This window comes from Vicugna pacos, chromosome 13, assembly GCF_048564905.1.
Source record: "Vicugna pacos chromosome 13, VicPac4, whole genome shotgun sequence".
NCBI lineage: Eukaryota > Metazoa > Chordata > Mammalia > Artiodactyla > Camelidae > Vicugna > Vicugna pacos.
The window spans coordinates 492085-504438 of record NC_132999.1 but is presented as its reverse complement, the minus strand read 5'-3'; positions in this window follow the sequence as shown (position 1 = coordinate 504438).

The window sequence follows — 12354 nt, the reverse complement described above, 5'->3', positions numbered from 1 at the left end:
TAATAAACTGAGTTCCTGGAGACACTTTTTGTCATTATGCCAGTGTAATTTTTGAGATTTTTTTCTGTTGCTCACAAGTAAATCTGTATCTAAATTACATATACAGTATTTCCTTTAGACATAATACATTTTTAGATTTGAACTGTTCTTTCTTAATGTAGATGTGCTAGCTTGGTATGAAAAAGAGTAATTTCTTACCCAATTTGTTATAGCCAAGTCAATGAGAAAATTCCTGTTAATACCTGGAAATAATGATAGTCACTTTAGTAGGAACTGGTGTCAATTTCCAAGTATGAAGGATCTATCTTTGTTTCAGAGGTTGGTAATCCTTTGTCTTCTCTCTCTAATTTTTTTCCCAGAGTGACCTTATCCAACACGTTCTTTAATAATATTGATTTGCTGAAGAGGCTCAGAGCTATGGACTCAGCACCTTCCTCTCCTGAATTCCAAATGCGTTTATCTATAATACTTTTCTGCTTCATGTATCCAGTTGGATTTCCAATAATTATTGTGAACATAACATAAAAAAAGATTACTTGATCGCTACACTTACATTCAACCTTCTCAAGAATGCTTTTTTTCTTCCTTCTCTCATCTGTTTATATCCAAACTATTGGCAAATTTTAGTGACCTCATTTACAAAATATATCACAATGCCCCTCTCTCTATTACTACCACTTTTAATAAATCCATCCATTAGATCTCTTCCAGGATTAATAGAGTAACATTTTATCCTAAGTCCATTCTTCAGAATTTGTGCCCTTTCCTTTCATTCTCCATACATGAATTCATTCATTTCCTGTCTTCAACCAGAATGATATTCCCATAGATACTCAGAACCTGAAGATACCTTGTTTAAACCCTCAATGGATTCCCATTATCTTAGAATATTCTAAAAAGTTTGACATTAACTTGAGGCCCTATTGGTTGACTTCATTTTCTGAAATCCTCCAATATCCTGACATGCAATCACATCGGCCTACTTTCTAGTTCTGCAATTACCAAATTTCATTCTGCCAGGCCTTTATAAGTCCTGCTTCCTTTTTCTGGTCTATTATATACCAAATTTTGCCATATTTGGATATTTCTTGTCATTAAGTATCGTATTGAATATCACTAGAATAACACTTTTCCTGGAAATTTAACTGAATGTAACCATCCATTTTTTTATCTCAATTGACCTATTTTTTTATTATATAATTTACCACTACTGACCAATCACATTGTATTTTTGTTTGTTTTCCATCTCCTTTTACCAGAGTGCAAGTTTTATGACATAGTGAACTTGTCTTTTTGTTTATCTGAATTCCCCTGGAACCTAGAACAGTCCTTGACATGCAGTGAGTCAATTAATATTTAGAATAAATTAAGGAGTAAATTACTTGGAAACTCACTGTCCTGAAGTCTGGATTGTTGACTAAGGACATTGCCTTTATTTTATGTAATTAATTTTTGCCTCTATAGTTATAATATGCTTATATTAATGAAAAGGAATTTCTAGATTATGTATCACTCTTGATGGATGCAAATGATATTTTTTCTTAATACAGAAAATATCCTCAATTATCTGTAGATGTTGTCATTGGATTGATGAACTAGCCTACTCCCTCTTAACTGGTTAAAGGGCGGAGTTGACTGCACTGAGCTGCTGTGGGTGAGGATTAGAATAAAAATCCATTTCTGATGGCTGCTGTTCCACCTACTGATCCTGTTTTTTGCCCACTTGTTTCTGATGCAACCTAGACCCAATCCCGATGAGCTTTGTGTTTCACTTATGAAGATAACTGACAGTTATCAACAAATAACTCCTTTTGCAGAGATGAGCATGTTCCAGGACTCAGATCCTGGCTTTCAGTTCTCTCCTATGCTTTTCTGAGGTTAATCCATTCCAGGTTACTTAGCCTCAATCAGAATTTTAAGCTATCTTTAATGACATGGCTCTAGTCAATTAAAAATTGATATCTACATAATAAAATAATACTAATATAATGTATTACTTTGTATTGAATACAGAATAAGTATTCAATAATATACTCAAACATTTTTTGCTATAAACACTATTTTGAAGTGATTATTATTATTATTTTGCAGATAAGAAAACTGAGACACTAAGCTTTCGGAAACTCAAACTCAGATGCACAAATGCACATAATTTGATTTCAGATACCTCACATATACCCACTATGTTATAGAGGAATATTATTTTTCCTGGGAAAAGCAAATTATTGAGCTTCTCTGGGTTCCATGAGATCAAAAATGATATTCTCCCTTTTTCAATTTAGGCCAACAAAATCAGGGATTTTCTCATAACCTATACTTGTAAAGAAAAATGCCAATATAGGTAAGAAAAATTTTAAAGTTTCAAAAAAGACGGTAACATACTAGACCAAACCATGAAAAAGTTTAATTAGAGAATATATCTGTTTCATTTGAAGATAAAGATATACTGTCAAACTTTATATAGCTGCTCTTTTGTCTGTTTTAGAGCTGACCCATTGTACTTTAAGTGCTGAACAGCAGGTTGTAATTGGTAAAGCTTATCTGGTGCTTAGAACATAGCAAAATGCAAGAAATCTCAGTAAGGAGGAATAGCCTCTTCTTTGTATAATACAGCCTTTTGAAAAAGAAGTAAATCCAATTTAGCTTACTGGGAGATAATTTTAACTCTGTAGATCACCCAACTTCATTTTTTCCAGTGATACAGCTTTTCAAGAAATAGACTTAAATTAATGTTACAATGTCTCATTTAAAAGGATAATTATTAACAAAATCACTCAAATTGATTGTCACAATTTTTGAAAGCCAAAAGAGGTAAAGTTTCATAGGTCAAGGTCCATATCTTCCATTTATTTATCCTTTGTAATCCTTGGATGATTCCAATGTGCATGCACACACAAGTACACTCACAATGAAAAGGTAAACATAAAATCTGAGCAAGATAATTATTTCATTTAAAAATAAATATGTAAACATCTGAAAAAGATAAATAGAACCAATGAAAGTATGAGAAGCAAAATATAGGTGTAGAAGACCATCTTTATATTTACATATCTCTATAATCATTGTTTGATTACTGGTCCTTATTGGCAAAACTGGTCATTTGAAATACACTCAAAGTTCTATTCAGGAACCTTCATTTAACTGACTATTCCAACATTGATTTATTTGCACAAACAAAAAGCATTATAAAATAATTGTTTTCTTTCAATTCGCTGTATTCTAGTTACTTAAAACAAGAGAATAGAATTTAATTAGCTTCTTAGGAATAAAATATTTGGTTTGACAGGAAAAGTGGAATCATAACCTTGTATTGTATCACATTGCCTAGGCTGTATCACTACAGTGTGGTTTGCAGAGGTGGTTTAAGTCCATTTAAAGAGCACAGAAAGATGTCCAGAACACTGAGAAATGACTTCTGATTATCTGCTGTCTCATATACATCACGGCATGGTTCCATTCAGAGGTTGTTGGATCATAACTCAACCTTGAAGTTCAGTGCGTGCTTCATTTATGGGGCAAAATCTTGGAGAAGCTCGTTATGACTGTGAAATTCAGAGGAAAATCTGGCTCAGCAACAAGTATTTATTAGATTCCTTTCCTTAAATAAGTAATACTTTTTATTGGGAAGAAAAAGTACTGGGCATCAAGAACTATTTATGTTCCTAGATAATTGTATAGATTCCCTTACAAAGTTAACTATAACTTTCATCTAACCGATACCAAATTAAATCCAGTAAATTTCCCGTATATTATACATTCAAGTGCCGCAAGGGCAACATTTTATTAAAAAGTTACTCATTCTTTCAAAATGGTATAAAACAACCCACACTGTTAAGATGTTCCACAGGCTGCCTGAATAGCACTATAAAACTATTTAATTGAAGAAACATTCCTTTTGTTTAATTAAAGAACAATAATTTATTACTGACCTTGTGATTGCATATAATCTTCAAACTGTGGACACTTGGGGCCGTCATATTGAATCTGAATTTTATGCCTATAACACTTTGAGCCATATGACCTTGAAGATGATGTTTTACACATTTGTAAAACGGGACAAAATTCATCGCCTACCCTATAGGCTAGTTGTGAGACTTAATTCATAATACTTAAGAACTTCTAAACTCAGAAAACTGGAAAACAAGCGAGTCTCTCTTGACTGCCTCCCTCCTTCTCTCCACTTTCCTAGTTAGATGAAGAACCACACCGTGAAGGGTGGAAGAGGGAGGGCTTCCTTCACAAGAGCAGAGATTCTGAATATTACAACCTGGAAGCGTAGGGAAGTTTGTTTACCACGGACAGAAATTTAACCCAAAAGAAATGTCAGACGGGAGACAGCCAGACATAAATTCCTTGCAGTCCTTCAAGAAAAGTCTTCCATGCTGAGTAAGCACAACTGCTGAGAAATCTGCTGTTTGTTCCTAGACATCAGTGAGGCAGGTGCCAACAAGGTGAGCATCATGTTGCTTCAAATCTTCCCTTGTCTCATTTCCCTTTTCTTCTCCCCCATCATTGTGCTAAACTTGTACCTTTCAAATACGCTTTCTAGAGGACACAGGTTAAAACATATGCTATCCAGTAAGTCAGTTATTTACATACATTAAGAATTAATATTATTTGTTTCTTTAAGTTGGAGGATGGTAGTAAGAAGTTGTAAATTATAGAATACTTCCCCTTAAATTAGCATCATAAATAATTAATGTGGAATTAAGGTGATGGTTTAGAAATTACTGTGATAATTGATAGGGGATGACTAAGCATTCACTGGATCTTTTTTTGTGTGTGTTTTACTGTGACTCACTGAGGCACTAAAATTCAATGTTAGTTTCTGTTTAGAAACAGCATGAAATAATGAATACAATGTATTTAACTACTTCTCTTTTTGTTTTGTTTTGTTTTGTTTTTCCCCACTTGTGCTGAGGATAAAAATTTGCTTTAAGTCCTTAGCAGCAATTTCCTTATAGATACCAATCATGGAGTATAAACCTGGATGTGGGAAGGCAGACAGCTCCTGCACAGACTGGGGGTTTTTTAAAGTATATTTTAAATCCTTTTTTTTTTTTTTTTTTTTAGTTCTATGTTCCTAGCTCCAACTTTTGCTTTTAGTGGACATCTGTATGTTGAGTTCTCCCCCATCTGAAAAAAAAAATGACAACAAAAGAAAACAAAAACTGTTAATAGGGAATAAAAATCACTGAAAATGGTAAACAGCCAGAAAATTCCACATGAATATTGACAATTTAAAACAGTAAGTGTAATACCTCTGTGAGTTTAAAATGTTCATAGAATTAAAGTGAATGTAAGCAATAACATAAAATCTAAAATGGAGAAAATATGTCTTAAGTGACCTCTAGCAATGTTGCAGGAGGTGGCAAAAATAATAACTTGTATCCAATATAATAACTAAAAATAATGGTTATAATATGTAGTATAACCACAAAAAGAACACTGAAAGAAGGTAACTAATAAGTCAAATGTAGAAAACATGAAATGAATCTTTTGATTCATTCAAAGAAACTCGGAAGGAATTAAATTAAAACAAAACAGAATAAAACAAGAAACAAATGAGCCTAATTGAAAACAGTTAGATGACATATTAAAACCTAACTATTTCAGTAATTATTATAAAGGCAAATAAACTAAATATTGGGACTAAGATAGCCAGACTCAATTTAAATAAAAACATCCATATGCTGTTTATAAGTGTAACATGCAAAATATCACAACAAATCAAAAAACTGATATAGCTATGCTAATATAAAACATTAGCTTTAAGGAAAGTAGCATTGCTAGTGATAAAGAGGGGTAACTTAAAAATAAAGGAGTAAATCCAATAGGAAATTGTCACAGTTAAAAAATTTGATCAAAGTTGCATATAGAGAAACTTGCCTCCAACGATTAAAGAGTTCACAAAATTTTGTCAGGTATCCATGTAACGATTACATAATCGGTAAACCCTGAGCCTTACAGAAGCCTCAATAAATACATTTTGAAAATATTCAAAGCCTATTCTTGGACTACTGTGAATTTAACTTGGAAATTATTAATCAAAGGTTAAGTAGAAAAATGTACCTAGAGATTCTTTAAAAACAATACACTTCAAAAATAATTGAAATATTAAAGAAAACGTTTAAAATACAGGCTGAGATCACTAATCCAGTCAATTATATTTTAAAATGATTAATAATGAGAATAAGGAAGCGCACACTTGTGGGTTGTAATTAAAGGAGATCTCCAAGTGATATTTATAACTTTAGGGTGTATATTAGAAGATAACTTAAGGTTTGAAATTAGCTAACCTTAGCACTTCCAACTCATGAGCTAGAAAACAAAGAGCAAATCCCCTCCCTAGGAAAACAGATATGAGGCAGAAAACCTTGACAATAGGAGAAGTAAATGAAATAAACCACAGAGAAAATTAACAAAGTCAAAAGTTGATTCTTTGAGAAGACTACTATAATTTTTTATAAAGAATGAGAAAAATGTGATTAACCAAACCTAGAAATGATGAAAGGGATATTATTAGGCATTCTACTAGCAAAAAAATTAATAAGATGATAACTGTGAACAAGTGTATGCCAAGGAATTTCATAACTTAGAGCAAATACATAAATTCCTTGGGGAAACAATAATATTATCTGGCACAAAGAAATAAAAATTTTGAATAGTCCAATATTTATTAAGGTAATTGAATGTATTATTAAAAACATTCCTACAAAAGAAACTTCTGTCTTAGTTGGATCCAGCAGTGAATGTTCCCAATGTAAGAAGAAGGAACATTTATCTTGAACAAAGTTTTCCAAGGAATGCAGAGAAAGACAGTATTTCTTAACAATTGTTAGACCAACATATCCTTGAAGCCAAAAGCTGACAAGCACATTACAATAATGGAAGATTATAAATCAATCTCTTTCATATACATAAGTTAAAGATACTTAATGCATTGGCAGGTTACATCCAGAAAGATGATGTACTGTAATCAAATGTCAACTTCTGTATTATTTCTACTTGTTCATTTTACTTTTTCTGTTTAAACTCTTTCTCTTGCAATTGAAAACAAGTGCTTTTTTCTACATTACCAATGAGGAAATGTACATTATGAATGAGTAAACAGATATATCAATACCTTGTTAGTTATCTTGTTTAGGTTAGATCTTCTCTGTACTCAAGTTTTTTCCACATGAAATATTTTGGGTTTAGAGTAATGAGTTAAAACTCTTATTATGGGTGTTTTTTTAATGCCTCTCTATTTCCTCTTTTATTCCCTGTAGTTTCAACTTTAGAAATTTTGCTGCTGTATTGTTAATAGGCTAGATATTTGGAGCTATTATACAACCACTATAAATTGCAAACTTTCAAACTATAAATCTATCTCATTTAATTTTTGGAGGCTAAATTCTATCTTGCTTGATAAACCTCTGTTTTCTTTTTGTTTGTATTTGGCAAATATTTTTTGATTATTTTATTTTAGCTTCTCTGATTCAATTTGCTTTAGGTTTATCTCTGGCATAATGCACATAAATCTAATTACAAGAAAAACTAAGTGTGTATAAAGTTCATATAAAAAACAAATAACAGTAGCAACAAAAAAAGACAATTAAAACTTTCAGCAGGTTAAAACACTTACCCTCAAAAATTAAAAATGGAGACAATTGAGTGTGACATTCATAATATCAATATAAAAATATAATTAAGAAATTACTTACTTGAAAGAAAGCAAGAGATTCAAAACCACAATATAAATAAAGGGGAAAAAATCATGGAAATGTTAGATTTGAGCTTCCTGAGATCAGAGAAAAATTGAAGAAGTGACAAAGCAATCTCAGAAGTAAAGGCTAGCTCGAGGACATCTAAAATATATATGACAGTTTTCCATAATGGCTGTGCCAACAGTAGAGAAGGGTTCTCTTTTCTCCATACCCTGTCCAGCATTTGTCATTTGTGGACTTTTGAATGAGATCATTCTAAATGGTGTGAGGTGATACCTCATTGCTGTTTGATTTGCATTTCTCTGATAATTAGCAATATTAAGCATTTTTTCAGGTGCCTATATTGGCTATTCATATGTCTTCATTGGAGGATTGCTTGTTTAGGTCTTCCGCCCATTTTTGGATTGGGTTTTTTTTTGTTATTAAGTTGTATGAACTGTTATATATTCTAGAGATTAAGCCCTTGTCAGTCTCATCTTCTGAAGAAGAATATTAGAAGGAATGAATGTGTGTTCCTATGTGAGTGAAGTATTTTGCTGTACACCAGAAATTAATACAACATTGTAAACTGGCTGTACTTCAATAAAAATATATTTAAAAAATAATAAAATTTATATCAAATCAAAAATTATGTCAAAACCAAATTTCAGTATCCAGAAATAAAATTCTGTTGGAGAATTAAAAAATAAAAGACAAAAATCCCAGGAATACAGAAAGAAATGGGAAGAACAAATAAAAATGTGATAGATACAGGCAGCAGACAACAATATTTCAAAACGTTAAAACTTGAAACTCTTAAGGGCAAAAACAATATAATGTAGTAAAGCAACAATTGAAAACTACAATTGAAGAAGACATCTTAATTAAACTTTGAAAAGGCACTAGTCTAGGTGATCCAGGATGGTGATGCAGGTTCTAATAAGCTAATAGAAAAACAGAATTCTCTATGTAGAGAAAAAAAAAGAAATCTACCAAGGGAAAAATAGTTTTCGGTGTCAATCTTCTTTCTTTAATGAATCTGAAAAATGCATATATGTTGATTTTCTCACACAAAGCTTATATTTTTATGTATAACAAATAAATATTAATGTTTATGTATATGTACACACACATATATAATATTAACATGTAAATATACATCTCTATATATTTATGGATGTTGACCCATGAGTGACATGAATTTGAACTTTATGAGTTCACTTTTATGTGGATTTTTTAAACAGCAAATACTACAGTACTGCAAGATGCATTATTGGTTGAATCTGTAATTTACTTCAGGTCTGTGATGCAGACCTGTGGATGTCAACCATGGATATGGATGAATTGCCCATACTGAGGGCCAATTATAAGTTATACTCATATTTTCAACCATGTGGAAATTCGACACCCCTAGCTCCCGTGCTGTTCAAGGGTTGACTGTATATTTATATATATGTTATATGGATACATGCTGTATATATAATAGGCATATATGCACTTATATAACAAATATGTTATATACTTATATAACAAAAATGTAATGGCTAGATGGATATTATAAATGTATATGTATACACATACATACAAAACTTTCTCTTTTCTCTCTATACACACATGTAATCTAACACTCTAAAGTTAATCAAGTAATTAATAAAAATATAAATGGATGATACGGGTGTGTATTTTTATAAATCACCAAATGGCTATTCAAGTGTAGAAACAGCCAAAACATATTATTCACTCAAAATTTCTTTGATAATTTACTTCACAGTGGTAGATTTTATTAGTATTTGTTAGTTAAAAATGTTATATGAAATACGTTCTATGTTCTAAACATTGAGTTAACATTAGGATTGAAACTGAATAAAATACAGTGAAAAACCATTAGGATTTAATTTACTCAAATGCTCCCAACTATGTCTATCAGTCAGTTCTTTTGTATTTATTTCCTAATTTATTCATAACTATTACATAATTTAATCTATTTTAACTACAAACTTCTAATTTTTGTCTTAGGAGCACATACTTATGTACTTGTTTTTAGGAAAAATGAGTGAGCTGAAATAATAAAATATTGAATGCTTGTTTTAAAACAATGTTTTGGGGAAAATCTGCAAAGTTCTATCACCCCTCTGAAATGTCAAGTGTTTACAAGTCTCCTGTGAGAGCGAGAACACAACAAAAGCATTTAAGATTCTGGAGGAATATGGGTGACAGGGAGAAGATACTGCAAAGCATTTGTTTCTAAGGGCAAAACAAAGACATAGGTGACTTCAGAGAAAACCTAGCTGTTCTCAGGGAATTAGTGGCAAGTGATATTCCGCTGATAATTATGGTTTGTTCCAGCTTTGAAAATCAAACTTAAGCATTTGAAATGTGACTAAATATAAAGACAGAAAGAAACACCCCTCAGCTTCTAGTTCAACTTCTCCAGTTAGTCCCAAATACCTATTTGCATCTTGCCCACTGGGAGCTGGAATAGGAGCAGAGAGGAAAGTTCGTTGGGAGGAACTGAGGGAAAAAATGACCAATATATTTGTTTTTGTTTTTCTTTAACATCATTGTATCTTTAGCATCCCACAGTGATGGGAGATCTTGAGGCAATCTATGAACATTCTCATAATTTTTATGATGATGAAGAATTACATATTTTAGAATACACATATATATATCTGTATATGTTACATGGAGTATATATGCTGCTGAGTAATGTGAGTTTATGGATGAAGTAGTCATACATTGTAAATGATCACATTTAGTCTGTCCATCTATTCTTTAAATATTAGAACTTATGCCATTTCAGCATCTGCATATGCACATATTTTTTTGTACAGTGCTGGTAAAATACTGACAAAATTGGGAAACAAGGAAGATAAACAAATGAAACTCCAAAGGACTTTGCTTTTTTGAATTTATGTAAATTTATCTCTTGCTTAAAGTACATCTGTTGTCTTTACTGAAATTCTAAAACTAATCAAAATCCTTTTGAGAAAACAAAAATGCACTAAATTAAGTTTTAAATGCTTTGCAAATTTATAATTTGTAAATGTACCCAGTTGAGCTAGATTTTGACTATTAGTAAGATAATTTATCATAAGCAATATATAGTCATCCAGTTACTTTTTAAAAAATTATCAATAATTAACCTTAAAGAATTAAGGTAGTTACTTACTGTGACTGACTGCATTTCTTCTAATCAGGAAAAAATTGTATGCACACAGTATCAGTTAGATAAAGGAGAAAATATAATTTTTGAGCTCAATACTTCTGAAAAGACTACCAAAGATATAAATATCTCTCTGTAAATAAAGAGGAAGAAAATAAAGGAAATGGAAGAAAAGAAAGACAAATGGAAAGAAGGAAGGGAACAAGAGAAAGGGGAGGAGAGAAGGAAAAAAGAGAAGAAAAAAAAGAGAAGGAAAAAGAGAGGAAGGAGCTTAGAGAATGTTAGAAGAGAGAAAAAACAAGAAAAAAAGAAAAATAATTCACAGGAATGAAATAAATGATATCAGAAAAATATTGAGGATTTTTTTTTCCTTTTTTAAATTGAAGTATAGTCAGTTTACAATGTTGTGTCAATCTCTGATGGATAGCATAATGATTCAATCATACATGTACATACATATATTCCTTTTCATATTAATTTTCATTATAGTTTACTACAAGATATTGATATAGTTCCCTGTGCTATACAGAAGGAACTCGTTGTTTATTTTATATATACTAGTTAGTATCTGCAAATCTCAAACTCCCAATTTATTCCTATATTTAGGATTTTATAAAGTTAGCATTTGAAATAAAAATAGGTATGTATTAAAAAAATCTTCGAGCAGCACTATTTACAATAGCCAAAACATGGAAACAACCTAAATGTCCATCAACAGGTGACTGGATAAAGAAGATGTGGTATATTTATACAATGGAATACTACTCAGCCATAAAAACCAACAACATAATGCCATTTGCAGCAACATGGATGCTCCTAGAGAATGTCATTCTAAGTGAAGTAAGCCAGAAAGAGAAAGAAAAATACCATATGAGATCGCTCATATGTGGAATCTAAAAAACAAAAACAAACAAACAAACAAACAAAAACAAAGCATAAATACAGGACAGAAATAGACTCATGGACAGAGAATACAGACTTGTGGTTACCGGGGGGGGGGGGTTAGAGGGTGGGAAGGGATAGACTGGGATTTCAAAATTGTAGAATAGATAAACAAGATTACACTGTATAGCACAGGGAAATATACACAAAATGTTGTGATAACTCAGTGAGAAAAAATGTGACAAAGAGTGTGTATATGTCCATGAATGACTGAAAAATTGTGCTGAACACTGGAATTTGACACAACACTGTAAAATGATTATGAATCAATAAAAAATGTAAAAAAAAAGTATTATGGTATACCAAAAAATTGCCAGGTACTATTCTAGAAATTTAAAAAATTGTAAGTCAGAGTGCATCCCTGCAAGTGACTTCATATCTACTGGAGTAAAAGGATAGTAGGGAATGATCACTTTATCATGTTTTGAGATGTAAGGTTAAATGGCTGACTGCAGTCCAAAAAAATGTTAGTTTATAAAAAAAAAAATCTTCGACAATCTCATTGTACTTTTTTTTGTGTATGAATACAGCTTTTATCTTAAAGCAAGGAAAATGTAC